General features: G+C 37.8%; 1 protein-coding gene across 1 annotated transcript in view; it reads left to right on the forward strand.

Annotated features, from left to right (window-relative positions):
- Nucleotides 1-15,843, forward strand: part of LOC136250630 (E3 ubiquitin-protein ligase rnf213-alpha-like) — a 407,493-nt gene that overhangs the window by 202,552 nt on the left and 189,098 nt on the right. The gene's annotated exons all lie outside the window — the stretch shown is intronic.

The raw sequence follows: 15,843 nt of genomic DNA on the forward strand, positions 1-15,843 counted from the left end.
CTATGGGGATGCATTTGCGCAAAGAGTGACAGAACACAGATCTCTTCTGACCACAGTTTAACTTTCTCAGCAACATGCTTCTCAGCAAAACCACAAGATCCAATGGCAGCACCAAGATGATGCTGACCATTAGCAGTTACCTGGACTCCACTTCCTTGAAATATTGCTCTTGCAGACTCTAAAAACTCAGGCTTAACAATAATGAAAGTTTTAGCAGCTTTAGGAAAGTAGCCATAGCGGGGTCCCAGATATAGTATGTGCTTCCACCACTGAAAAAGGGACTGTAAATTGCCAGCAGCAGTGGCATCATCAGTATACCAAACTTGGAATATGTCAGGCTGGCAATGTCTAAGGGCTTGAATCAGTGGAGTTACAGCCAAGGCATACATAGCCATGGCAAGAGGGTCACCCTGTGTGGTGCCCTCAATAGAGGAAAGCTCTCCTTCACCAGTAATAAAGAGTCTGATGGGTGCACCATAAATGTTTCATAATATGGTACTAAAGGATGGACAAAGGATGTTAATGTTGTGAAGAGTAGCTTGACGATTAGTTCTGTTAAAGGCATTATCAGCATCAACGAGGAGGACAGCCTCAGTGTCTTCCTTCTCTAATACATTCTTCATTGCATAGATAGCAGCCTCAGCACCGGCATCCTGCCCTGCACAGATCTGCAAAGCACCAGCAGCAAGCTGAATATAATTACCAATTTAGCAGCACTAGTTTCACCTTAGCCCAACGTTTTTCAACTTGTAGGATGGCGAGGGTAACAAAATGCTCTCCGTCTGTGTGGCTTTCATGACAAAATCCAAGTTGTGCATCCTAATCATGTGAGTATCATTCGATCGCCACAATCGATTTCGGCATCTACGCCTATATAATCAGCAAGCAAGCTCGTAGGATGCACAACTTAGGTTTCGCCATGAAAACCACACAGACGGAGAGCATTTTGTTATCTTCACCATCCTACGAGTTGAAAAACATTGGGCTAAGGTGAAAACTAGTGCTATAGCTTATTCATTCGATCGTTTTCGCATGTTTTCGAATACTGACACACCCCCATCATGAAGCTACCATTCTGCACGGAGTAACTACTCTACAAGCAAGCTTACCTGTCTAGGCCTTTAGTGAACTGCGTAGTTTTCCCATCAATGATTCAATAGCACTGATTAAAACATTAAACTCGCGTAACAGAAATTCTCCGTGATATCTCTAGGGTATGTCCATTTATCATAACTGAACATAACCAGAACGTACTAGCTGCTGACCCATAATCAAAAATTTTAGGTATGCATATATAATACATCCAGTGGCTGCACTTGTATTGGCTTGGGTGATTGATCGCCCTGTACAGGCTATCAGCCTAATAAGTGTTACATATTAGCTGTAACATGGGGCATTCGGGCTTTGCCTGATATGTATGCCCTCTGCCCTCGGGCAGTCAGGCATACATATCAGGCAAAGCCCTCATGACTGTGTTACAACTATTACATATATATATATATATATGTAATATATAAACCATGGCTTTCGCCTCGGCATTTATCAACAGTAATCTTCCTCTGACTTCGGAGTCGGGATGTATATAAATGCAATACATCTCGTAGCCATGGTTCATATGATATATACCATGTTTCTAAATTAATCCGCACTATATTACTTACTAACAACCCATATGCACCTGAACCAACTTAAAGTATATACTTACACTTAATTTGCCATAGTTTGGCATGGTAGACACACTGGTATTGTTCCTCTCGCAATTCAGCACACAATGAAGAATTGAATTGATTGTGGTACTTAGTAAACATGTCTCCATATATTACCAGGACTTGTCCATTCATATCAACAAACATAGGAGCAACGTTACTTGCTGCAACCCATCATCGAAGTCGCGAGGTACGGTTATAAAATGAATCCAGTGGTTGGACTCTTACTGGCTGGGGTGATTGATCTCCTAGCGTGACAAAGGCTATTAGCCGGAGTCATCTGGGTGATTAGTCATGCTAGTGTGGGCGTCGTTCGTCCGCCCACGTAGATCGTGACACATAATGTGTCATGTGACTTCCCAGGTGGGTATATATATACCTACCTGGGTGAGTATATATATACTCACCTCAGGTAGGTATATATATACTCACCTGGATATATACTCACCCAGGTAGGTATATATATACCCACCTGGGTGTATATGTCCTATATGCAACCGGCAGCACCTTTGAAGTTTCTATATATACGTATATATATACCACTTTCACACCTCAGATCAAAAGAAAGCCAGTGCATATATGTCACATATTGCACTGACTCAAAATGTTAACGAGATATACACACTGCTACCAGTGCTACCAGTGCGTATATCTCGCTAAGGCAGTGCATATACCTCGTTACACACTCCCTTAACAAGATATAATCTCGTTAACTCGACACATTGTACACCTAATAGGAATGCACACTATATCCAAAAATCTTCAGATTTCTTTGATGTTATACTTTTATCCTCTTCTCTTATATAGGGAATCAAGCAAGCTGTTATTGTGGGATTGAATTTTGCCAAAAAAAACCTGTGATTGTGGGATACAATTTTAATACATCAACAGTAGTTTGTTTTTTGCTTCTGTAAATGTAGTAATTAAAGAAACATAATAAACACTAGTCTCTTAGAATTACTATTTTAGCAAAAGTTAAATCAAATGATGTATTAAAATTGAATCCCACAATCACAGCTTGTTTGGAAAAATTCAATCCCACAATCACAGCTTACTTAGTTCCCTATATAAGAGAAGGGAATAACAACTGAAGATTATGCCAATTAGGTAAGTCTGCATGCTAAAGTATACCACAGGCACTTGTGCTTTGCCTGTATATATACCACTTTAGCGTGGGCGTTCAAAGGCGCCGCTTGGTGTTTAACTTGCATATTGCCCGGGCAATATCATGGGAAAGCGGTTTGCCAATGACTGATATCCAGCCAGTTCAAAGAATCAATGCGCTTTGACTTGTTATATTGAGCAACATATATAGAGCTTTGTATTGTGGGACTCATTTTTGTAGTGGTTGCTAAGTTTAGTACATTTGCTAAGATAGACTAGTTGGTTGTTACTAAAGGATAACGAAGGTACAAAATAATTGTTTGGGCGATCATGGATGCATATTTCTGCCCACCGTGTATCAGCTTTTGAACAGACCACGAAACAGTGAAGCTACTAATGCTACATTGAAGTAGGTTAGTAACTTACAGTCCTAAGTACTTAATATAATAGTTAGGTGGCTTAACAAAAAAAAATGTGGACACAACTGACAAAAGCACCAATTTTTTTTCTGTGAGTTCCTTACCACATTAGATTAAAATTTTTGATAGGATCTACCTCAGGCATGCACGCTGGGAAGCTATCCAAGGCTTGAAGATATGCCTTTTTGCAGTTTTGGTGTTTTAAAATAGTAATTTGAAACTTTAGAATAACCTAGAGTATTTCAAGTGACATTAAACTATAAAGGATGTCATTAAATTATAAATTATGTCATTAAATTTAAATATTTATCAACACATGTCTATATTTTTGTGTTTTATTCACAATTACTCTATTAGAGCAGTTGAGCAGTCCTGTAACACAAAGATAAGCACATCTCCACTCTGCGTTTTACATTCACTTGAACCACAATCACTTAAAGCGTGCAATAATTCACCAGACCACCACCACAAGCATCCCTAGGCTGTGTTGTGCTATGTTGTGCAGTGCATATGCACTCTCTTCAAGCATGTACGTATTTTGACAGATGGAATCTTTAGATTAGCTCGCTCTGAAGTGTACAATTTCTGGCCTAGGGGCCCAGATCTAGGAGTGTTTACCCCTCAGAAATTTAACCATATACTTGCTTATAGGAAAAGCTAGTAGAGTACATTTCATCAATTGTTTACTTATGATACAACAAGCGTACCATAGCAAAAATAAAAACAGCAAGGAAAAGAACTAAGCTCTTCTGAAAACTAATCAGTGCTGCATGGTCAAAATTATATTTGCAGGACTGATTTATTGAATGTGGGAATTTGAAAGAATAATGCTGCTAGAACAGTCATCTATAAAGTTCTGCTTCACAGTAATAAAATTACCATGACCACTGTGTTAGTTGAACTCTTCTTTGCATGTGATTTCAGCACAGCTATCTTACCCAATATTGTATGCATACAATTGTGCCAAACATGTCATAGTTGAAATTCTACACTTTTGATTAACTGATTGATGACATATTGCAATTCTTTGTTCTTTACATCCTAACCTAGCATGTCAAAGCTAACTATGTGTAATCTTTTTGTTTGCTACGTTTCACGGTAATGGTGAATGTAAACATGTAATACTTAAAGTTATTTTTCACTGCTACAATTTGATCTTAAAATTGCAATACTTCATCAGATTACATCATATGTCTGAAACATCTTTAAAACTATAGCACTTGATATATATGTACCTGCATGTCCAGTCAGGCTCTGGATTATATTTACATGCACATAGTTAGTCATTATACTCTACCATTACATAATGAAAGCTGTTTGGAAATTCATGAAAAAATCCATGGTTACTACATCTGACGGTTATACACTTTGCTCTCACAAACCCTGGTGAAATCCTATACATTATATCCACTACTACAAATATGCAGTTTAGCATTAATTCAGCTTGAGACTTGAGTAGAGGAATTTTATCTTACATGGTATACAGCTGTACCGCTGGGTTAATGGTATGAAGAACTTTATTGTTGTGGTCATGCATGTGATTTCAGCATAAACACAAGATCATGCATGTAGCACTAACACATATATTATTTTCATACTAAATAACGAGAGCTGGTATAGTGTAGGCTGGTAAGTTATCAAGCTATAGCTACTTCGCAAACAAGCATAAAATGAATTCTGTATAAGATGTGACATCTGAATGACTACAGTATTTATTTATTAAGATTTTACAGCACAAGTGCTGAAGGTCTGTAGGACACCTACAGCCTGTTTAAAGTTGTTACATAAAGTGTGTTTGAAAAGGTGAAGAAAGGAGAAAAAAACCATGACTGGACCTGGGCAGCCTTGAACCTGCAGCCATCCGACTAACGCTTGAACAGGCTGTAGGACCAAGTGTCCTACAGACCTTTAGCACTTGTGTTGTAAAGCCTTAATAAATAAATAAATAAATAAAATAAAACGTTTTATGTATGAGATATTTCATTTATATACCACAAACTAATTACTGCAAATATTACAGTGTATACTCATTTCCATAGTGAGCAACCATAGAGAAATTTCTCTATACAGTTTTTGGATCATACAAGCTGTATACACTGTAAACTATAGGTGACCGGATTTGCGAAAAGGTATCTTTTCCACACATTTTAAATACCAGCAAACAAAATGATGTAACACTTGACTCCTTATACTGATTAACTTGCTCTTAGTACCAGAATGCAGCCAGATACTGTATTACACCCATGGAAATTTCAGGCTATTAAATGCCATGATCAAACAGTGATGAAGCTTCAAAATTCAAAAAATGGGTCAAATTTTGTGTGTGGAAAAGGTACCTTTTCACAGATCCAGTAACAGTCAGTATGAATGAAAAAATTACTTGTCAGCATTGAATAAAGCTTGTGAGAGTAATATTACTGTTTATCAGCTCTTGGTTTAATCTTCAACCCTGCATAATGTTCTCTTGCATGAAATAGAGCAAAACTAGCACTTATATGGCTAGCCGATTTTGAAAATTCTTTAGTTACATTACTATAAATACTTTTATGGAAAGGCCCTTTTAAGAATAAGATGGATCCTATCAAAAAAATTAAAGTTAAGGTTGTACTACATATGTGGAGAAAGTTTGGTGCTTTTGTCACTTGTGTCCACATTAGTTTTAAATTTGGCTTTAAGTAACCTAACTACGTATAATAACTTACTTACTGTCCCAATAGTGAAGTTAGTTGGCTTAACGTAGTACAAATATGATAGCAATATAAACTCCATCCCACAATCGCAAGTTTTCTAACATTGCGTGTTGAAGCATAGTAATGTATTAATGACATTTTAATGTATGGACAATGTTTTGATGGCTATTAGCCCATGCTATTAAAACCACGATCGATCTTCAGATGCTACTGTATAAAACAAATGGGATGAGTTCTCGTTAGTTCTTTCACCTATTAGGTGAGTGCGCCCCAAGTGATATATAAAAACATTTTAATTTTAGTTATAGTTTTAGTTGTACATACGGAAATCTTTTAGTTTTAGTTATAGTTTTAGTAATCTTTTCCAATTATTTTTAGTTTTAGATTTAGTTTTAGTAAAATATTCTGTTGTATTTTAGTTATAGATTTAGTTTTAGTTATAACATGGATTTGCTTTTAGTTATAGTTTTAGATTTAGTAAACTAATACATATTTGTTTTACTAAAAGTACTTTTAGTTTTAGTTATAGCTAACTAAACCACCATCAGGTCACAAACTATAGCATATATTGATGTTTGGATGCTAGATACAGCAGTACAGTTTCATTCTGTGCTTTGTTCCACCTGTAGAAATATGTGAACTTATATGTGCAGTAGTCTGAACAACATAGTGTTGTTTTAGTAAAGAGTTTTAGTTTTAGTTATAGTCATAGCTAGTTTCTTCAATAATTTTAGTTTTAGTTATCTTAATTCATTTTAGTTATAGATTTAGTTATAGTTATATTGTCTATGTTGTTTTAGTTTTAGTTATAGTTTTAGTTGTGCATAAGAAAATCTTTTGGTTTTAGTTATAGTTTTAGTTATCTTTCTTAATTCTTTTTATTTATAGATTTATTTTTAGTAAATTATTCTGCTGTTTTTTAGTTATAGATTTAGTTTTAGTTATGATATGGATTTGCTTTTAGTTATAGTTTTAGTTAACTAATACATATTTGCCTTACTAAAAGTACTTTTAGTTTAGTTATAGTTAACTAAAACACCACTAATACAAATACAAAAAGAAGTGATATCTAATCCAAGCTGTAAAAAAAGGTGTGGCTCCTAAAAGGCCATGATGAAAAAGGATGTGATATCCAAGGTGGCGGCCAAGAAATGGCTGTGATGGTAGGTTAATGGTAAAAATTTTGATTATAACAATTCAGGTGAATTTGGTGCCGAAACACAAATTCACATGAATTGTCGTTATTAAAATTTTTACCATCAACCTCTACAAGGTGTTTTATTCTAGCTGATCTCTCTACAGTGTGATCTGTTCGTAGCTGAACTTTCTACAGGGTGATTTGTTTGCAGCTGAACTCTTTATATGATGGTATCTTTGTAGCTGAGCTCTGTACAAGGTAACTTCTTCTAGCTGATCTCTATATATAGGGTGAACTGTTTGTAGCTGAACTATCTGCAGGGTGATTTGTTTGTAGTTGAACTCTCTACAAGGTGATCCTTCTAGCTGATCTCTCTACAGGATGACTTTTTCTAGCTGAACTCTCTACAGGGTGATCTGTTCATAGCTGCACTCTCTACAGGGTGATATGTTTGCAGCTGAACTCTCTACATGGTGGTTTCTTTGTAACTAAACTCTCTATAAGGTGATGTCTTGTAGCTGATCTCTCTACTGGATCACTAATTGTTTCTAGCTTATCTCTCTTTAGAGTTATAACTTTCTCTATAGAGTTATAACATGTTTGTATAGCTTAACTCTTTACAGAGTGGTTTTTTTTGATTGGTTGCTGAACTCTCCAGCTACACGGTGACGTGTTTGTACTACAGAGTGATTTGCATAGCTGAACTCTCTACAGAGTGACTTACTTGTAGCTGAACATTGCATAAAGTAACTTGCTTGTAGCTGATCTAGATGAACTCTCTACTGGGTAGCTTTTTTGTAGCTGAACCCTTTATGCAGTGAATTGTTTGTAGCTGAATTCTCTACAGAGTGACTTGTTGTCTCTACAAGGTGATTTGTTTATAACTGAATTCTCTTCAGTGGGACTTATAATGTTCTGAATCTCTACAGCAACATATTTGCAGCCGAACTCTCTACACGGTGACTTGCTTGTAGCTGAATCGTCTATACGATTAACCGTTTGTAGCTGATCTCCCTACAGAATAACTTGCAATGTCATATAATTCTATAATGGAGTAAGTTATAAACGTAGTTGAATGCTCTATTAGGGTGACTGTTCTATTAGAGTATCTCGATCTCGCATATGCTACACATAGTTGGCTTTGGAATCAGAACTCAGTGGTTTGTAATCCGATACTTCTGTACTATTGCAAGGACTTTCTATGATAATTATTTCAGCTACACACCGATTTTCAGCTCACTGCTCTAAGCGGTTTGCCTGGTAGGCGTGAAAACTAATAGTTTTTGTATTCATAAAAATAGATCGCGTAATTGTGACACAGGTTGGGTTTTGTGTCATATCTTGATGACCTTTAACTGGATTCCTTTCAAACAACAAAAAGGCACTCCTACGATAGTTACTCCATCTACATAGCAATTTTCAGCTTATTCCTTCAAGCGGTTTACCCTGTGGACGTGACAGACCTTCGACCTTATTATATGCAAATAATCGGTCATAACTCCGTGAATATCTATCGGATTCCTACCAAACTCAGTATTGAGATTCGCCGTAGTGAGCCCTTTAAGTGTGCCAAATTTCAGCCCGATTGGAGCATGCATTCGTGTTTTATGTCGGATTTTGTGAAGTGTGCGAAAAGAAGTAGAAGAAAAAAAACGAAGAAAAAAACCAAAACTTTGGCCGCTTGTATCTCGGAAATGGCTGGAGCGATTTTCTTCAAATTTGAATGTGGACTCCTCTACCTAGCCGGCACTTCTATAGCAACTTTGGTTTCAATCGGATAAGGAGTCACGGAGCTACAAAGGTGTGAAAATCACGTTTACTTTCTTCCTGTAAATATACTCACGTTGTGGCGCGCCGGCTACTTGGGCCGCACGACACACTATCGTGTGTCTTGATATAGCTTTCATTCAAAAGCTGGTCTGACATGACCTGACATTGTATAACAATAAATGTGCAAAGCACATGTAGCTTGCCAAGGGGGGTTGGGGCATGCATCCCAGGAAACTTTTAGATTTTGATGCTCTGAGATTGTAAATGATGAGTATTTTGACACACTGAACTCCTTCAGCAGCCATGCACTGCATCATTGTTAAATCACACACATAATGAATTTATAATAATGATTATGAATTGGTATAGGCTAATACATTCCAGAAAATGCACATTGAAGGTCTGTGGGTGAACTGTGCCCACGGTCATATTACACAAGTAATTACAACAACACTACTTATATAAGCTATGCATACAATTATTTCAAATTGTGAGCTAGCAATCTACTAAAATCACTACTTATATGTTATTAAAATTGTGACTAGTAGCATCTGTACTGGAATTTTGAACATGTACAGGGGAAATGTGAAGCGCATGAGTTATACTGGGATTGAAATTAATAAGGAAGTGAATGAACATAACTCTAATCATACTGCAGGACATTTAAAAAGGCTGTTTTAGTCACGTGTGGACAGGTGCAGAACATATACTTTGCTGAAGGGCATTGGTTCAAATCCCTGATGTGACAATTTTTTTTTGTTTTTAAACCTTTTTGGTGCACCTTTTTAGAAGGCTCTATTAGAGTAGTTGACTGTTCTATTAAAGTATGTCGATTTTTTAAATTGAAAGTGGTTGGCCATCCTTGACCAGTTTAGCAGGTAATCGGGTAGTCTTCAAGCTAATTGGTCAGTAAATGTCCGCTGCCCAACCATTATAATCTTCTCTGGGCTGAAGTGACATCTAACAGTGAAACAATCAAAATCCGTAGCCGTTATTGAGTTATGCCAAATGTATATATGTATCTAATCAAAAACAGCCAAGCTGTAAAAAAGGTGCGGCCCCCAAAAAGGCCATGGTGAAAAAAGATGTGAAATCCAAGGTGGCGGCCAAGAAATGGCTGTGATGGTAGGTTAATGGTTACATTTTAATAACAACAATTCAAGTGAATTTGGTGCCACGACCAAGCGGCACAAAATTCACCTGAATTGTCGTTATTAAAATGTAACCATTAACCTACCATCACAGCCATTTCTTGGCCGCCACCTTGGATTTCACATCTTTTTTCACCATGGCCTTTTTGGGGGCCGCACCTTTTTTTACAGCTTGGCTGTTTTTGATTAGATATCACTTCTTTTTGTATCTGTATACTGCAAAGCCGGCCTATGGCTGGCTTTGGGGCTTTTTTAACCCATGTGTTTTTTTCTTTACTACAGGAAGAAGAAAAGAACTTAAAGAAGAATTTTAGTACTTCAATTATTTTTGATTTTATTAGTAATTATACAAATTATATACATATATTTATTACATGCCCATTATTCCCCACAGGATATTTTTTTGCAGCTGATCTCTCTACTGGGTGACTTGAAATGTAGCTGAACTATACACAGGATGGTTTCTTTGTAGCTGAACTCTCTACAAGGTAACCTCTTCTAGCTGGTCTCTCTACAGGGTATTTTGTTTCTAGCTGAACTCTCTACAGGTGATTTGTTTGCAGCTAAACTCTCTACATGGTGGTGTCTTTGTAGCTGAACTCTCTACATGATGGTTTCTTTGTAGCTGAACTCTCTATAAGGTGACTTCGTCTAGCTGAACTCTCTACAGGGTGATTTTTTTGTAGCTGAACTCTCTGCAGGGTGATTTTTTTGCAGCTGAACTCTCTACATGATGGTTTCTTTGTAGCTGAACTCTCTACAAGGTGGTTTCTTTGTAGCTGAACTCCCTACATGATGGTTTCTTTGTAGCTGAACTCTCTGTAACAGGTGATTTGTTTGCAGCTAAACTCTCTACATGGTGGTGTCTTTATAGCCGAACTCTCTACATGATGGTTTCTTTGTAGCTGAACTCTCTATAAGGTGACTTCGTCTAGCTGAACTCTCTACAGGGTGATTTTTTTGTAGCTGAACTCTCTGCAGGATGATTTGTTTGCAGCTGAACTCTCTACATGATGGTTTCTTTGTAGCTGAACTCTCTACAAGGTGACTTCGTCCAGTTGATCTCTCTACGGGGTGATTTGTTTCTAGCTGAACTCTCTACAGGTGAATTGTTTGCAGCTAAACTCTCTACATGGTGGTTTCTTTGTAGCTGAACTCTCTACAAGGTAACTTCTTCTCTACAGGGTGATTTGTTGTAGTTGAATTCTCTACTAGGTGGTTTGTATGAGGCTGAACTCTCTACATGGTGGTTTCTTTGTAGCTGAACTCTCTACAGAGTGATTTGTCTGCAGCTGAACTCTCTACATGATGGTTTCTTTGTAACTGAACACTCTACAAGGTGACTTCTTCTAGCATGATCTTTCTACAGGGTGAATTGTTGTAGCTGAACTATCTACAAGGTAACTTCTTCTAGCTGATCTCTATACAGGGTGATTTGTTTGTAGTTGAATTCTGTACAGGTGGTTTCTTTGTAGCTGAACTCTGTACATGATGGTTTCTTTGTAGCTAAACTCTTTACAAGGTGACTTCTTCTAGCTGAACTCTCTACGGGGTAATTTCTTTGTAGCTGAACTCTCTATATGATGGTTTCTTTGTAAATGAACTCTCTACAAGGTGAATTCTTCTACCTGATCTCTCTACAAGTTGATTTGTGTGTAGCTGATCTCTCTGCAGGTTGATTAATTTGCAGCCGATCTCTCTACAAGGTAATTTGTTTGTAGCTGAACTGTCTATAAAGTGATTTATTTGTAGCTGATTTCTCTGCAGGTTGATTTGTTTTAGCTGAACTCTCTACAGGGTGATTTACTTGTAGCTGAACTCCTTACATTGTGACTAGTTTCTAGCTGATCTCTCTACAGGGTGATTTGTTTGTAGCTGATCTCTCTACAAGTTGATTTGTGTGTAGCTGATCTTTCTACTGGTTGATTTGTTTGTAGCCGATCTCTCTACAGGGTAATTTGTTTGTAGCTGAACTCTGTACAAGGTGCTTTTTTGTAGGTGATCTCACTGCAGGTTGATTTGTTTGTAGCTGAACTCACTAAAGGGTGATTTGCTTGTAGCTGAACTCCTTACATTATGTCCAGTTTCTAGCTGATCTCTCTACAGAGTGATTTGTTTGTAGCTGAACTCTCTATAAGGTGATTTATTTGTAGCTGAACTCCTTACATTGTGTGTAGTTTCTAGCTGATCTCTCTACAGGGTGATTTGTTTGTAATTGATCTCTCTACAAGTTGATTTGTGTGTAGCTGATCTCTCTGCAGGTTGATTTGTTTGTAGCCGATCTCTCTATAGGGTAATTTGTTTGTAGCTGAACTCTCTATAAGGTGATTTGTTTGTAGTTGATCTCTCTGCAGGTTGATTTGTTTTAGCTGAACTCTCTACAGGCTGATTTGTTTGTAGCCAATCTCTCTACAGGGTAATTTGTTTGTAGCTGAACTCTCTACAAGTTGATTTGTGTGTAGCTAATCTCTCTGCAGGTTGATTTGTTTGTAGCCGATCTCTCTACAGGGCAATTTGTTTGTAGCTGATCTCTCTACAGGGTGATTTTTTTGTAGCTGACCTCTCTACAGGGCAATTTGTTTGTAGCTGATCTCTCTACAGGGTGAATTATTTGTAGCTGACCTCTCTTCAGGGTGATTTGTTTCTAGCTGATCTCTCTACAGGGTGATTTTTTGTAGCTGACCTCTCTTCAGGGTGATTTGTTTCTAGCTGATTGCTCTGCAGGTTGATTTGCTTGTAGATGAACTCTCTACAGGGTAACTTGCTTGTAGCTGAACTCCTTACTTTGTGTCTAGTTTGTAGCTGATCTCTCTTCAGGGTGATTTGTTTGTAGCTGAACTCCTTACATTGTGTGTAGTTTCTAGCTGATCTCTCTACAGGGTGATTTGTTTGAAGCTGATCTCTATACAAGTTGATTGTGTGTAGCTGATCTCTCTGCAGGGTGATTTGTTTGTAGCCGATCTCTGTACAAGGTAATTTGTTTGTAGCTGAACTATCTATAAGGTGATTTGTATGTAGCTAATCTCTCTGCAGATTGATTTGTTTTAGCTGAACTCTGATTTGTTTTTAGCTTATCTCTGTACAGGTTGATTTGTGTGTAACTGATCTCTCTACAAGCTGATTTGTTTGTAGCTGATCACTCTGCAGGTTGATTTGTTTCTAGATGATCTCTCTGTAGGTTGATTTGTTTGTTGCTGATCGCTCTAAAGGTTGATTTGTTTGTAGCTGAACTCTCTGCAAAATGTTTTGTTTGTAGTTGATCACTCTACAAGGTGATTTTTTGTAGCTGACCTCTCTTCAGGGTGATTTGTTTCTAGCTGATATCTCTACAGGGTGATTTTTGTAGCTGACCTCTCTTCAGGGTGATTTGTTTCTAGCTGATCGCTCTACAGGTTGGTTTGTTTGTAGCTGAACTCTCTACACGGTGATTTGCTTGTAGCTGAACTCCTTACATTGTGTCTAGTTTCTAGCTGATCTCTCTACAGGGTGATTTGTTTGTAGCTGATCTCTCTACAAGTTGAATTGTGTGTAGCTGATCTCTCTGCAGGTTGATTTGTTTGTAGCCGATCTCTCTACAAGGTAATTTATTTGTAGCTGAACTGTCTAAAAGGTGATTTATTTGTAGCTGATCTCGCTGCAGGTTGATTTGTTTTAGCTGAACTCTCTACAGGGTGATTTATTTGTACTGAACTCCTTAGATTGTGTGTAGTTTCTAGCTGATCTCTCTACAGGGTGATTTGTTTGTAGCTGATCTCTCTACAAGTTGATTTGTGTGTGGCTGATCTCTCTGCAGGTTGATTTGTTTGTAGCCGATCTCTCTACAGGTAATCTGTTTGTAGCTGAACTCTCTATAAGGTGATTTGTTTGTAGCTGATCTCTCTGTAGGTTGATTTGTTTTAGCTGAACTCTCTACAGGGTGATTGCTTGTAGCTGAACTTCTTACATTGTGTCTAGTTTCTAGCTGATGTCTCTACAGGGTGATTTTTTGTAGCTGAACTCTCTTCAGGGTGATTTGTTTCTAGCTGATCTCTCTACAGGTAGATTTGTGTTGATTTGTTCATTGCTGATCGCTCTAAAGGTTGATTTGTTGCAGTTGAACACCCTGCAAAGTGTTTTGTTTGTAGCTGATCACCCTAAAGGGTAATTTGTTTGTAGCTGAACTCTCTCCACAGTGACTTGTGTGTAGCTGAATTCTGTGTAACTGAATTCTCTAGAGAGTGACTTAATTGTAGCTGAATTCTCTACACAGTGCATGACTTGTTTATGGCTGAACTTTCTTCAGTGTGACTTGTAATGTTCTGAATCTCTATAGTGATATATTTGCTTAACTCTCCTCATGGTGACTGTCTTCTTGCTGAACTGTCTATAAGATTAACTGTTTGCAGCTGAACTCCCTACAGAATAACTTGTGATGTAATAAAATTCTATAATGGAGTAAATAAATTAGCCGAATGCTCTATTAGGGTGACTGTTCTATTAGAGTATCTCGATCTCGCATTTGCTACACGGAGTTGGCTTTCGAATCATAACTCAGTGGTTTGTAATCCGATTCTTCTGTACTACTGCAAGGACTTTCTATGAAGATTATTCCAGCTATACATCGATTTTCAGCTCATTGCTCTAAGCGGTTTGCCTAGTAGGCGTGAAAACTAATACTTTTTTATTCATAAAAATCGATCGCGTAATTGTGACACAGGTTGGGTTTTGTGTCATATCTCCGTGGTCTTTATCTCGATTCCTTTCAAACCACCAAAAGGCACTCCTACGATGGTTACTCCATCTACATAGCAATTTTCAACTCATTCCATGAAGCGGTTTACCCTGTAGGCGTGACAACAAATCGATCTTGTTTTACGCGAATAATCGGTCATATCTCCGTGGTCTTTATCTCGATTCCTTTCAAACCACCAAAAGGCACTCCTACGATGGTTACTCCATCTACATAGCAATTTTCAACTCATTCCATGAAGCGGTTTACCCTGTAGGCGTGACAACAAATCGATCTTGTTTTACGCGAATAATTGGTCATAACTCCTGAACCATTCATCGGATTTGTACCAAATTTGATGCTAGGATTCGCCTTTGGACTCCCGTTCTGTGTGCCAAATTTCAAGGCGATCGGAGTACGCGTTTGCTTGTTATAGCAATTTTTGCAAGTGTGCGAAAAGACGAAGAAGAAGAAAAAAAAAACGAAGAAAAAAAAACGAAACTTTGGCAGCTCGTATCTCGGAAATGGCTGGAGCGATTTCCTTCAAATTTGGAATGTAGACTCCCTTGGCTGGCGGGCAACTGTGTAGCAAATTTGGTTCCAATCAGATAAGTGATCACCGAGATACAAAGGTGTGAAAATGACGTTTTCGTTCTTCCTGTCAATATACTCACGGTGTGGCGCGCCGGCTTCTTGGGCCGCACGACACTACCGTGTGTCTTGATATATTTAGGGAGAGTATCCATTCCTGTATTGCCGTTTCAAAACACATTGCATTATAGTACTGCATTATATTATAATAAAAAATAATAATAATATTAGTATGGTTTCAGTAAACTTTGACACAAGGCTTCACACAAAAGACTCATTGATAGGAATTGATATATCAAAGGGGAGACCTGCAACCACTTAATCTGTTTGGCACTAGCCACTGTTGCTTGTTTATAGAGCCGGTAGTGTCTTCAAGTCAATGGAGGTGAGACTTCAAATAGATGAGCCTTTACAATAGCAATAATTGACCCATTTCAAAGTCTGTTTGTGATTGAAATCACCCTCTGGATGGAGTATTGGACTCATGTTGTGTTGCAGCTAGCCTTCCTGCCACATGTGAGTGGCTGGCTTTGGATTAGTATTGTTACTGTGTTCTTCACCAGTTG

Source organism: Dysidea avara, chromosome 3 (genome assembly GCF_963678975.1).
Source record: "Dysidea avara chromosome 3, odDysAvar1.4, whole genome shotgun sequence".
Classification (NCBI taxonomy): domain Eukaryota; kingdom Metazoa; phylum Porifera; class Demospongiae; order Dictyoceratida; family Dysideidae; genus Dysidea; species Dysidea avara.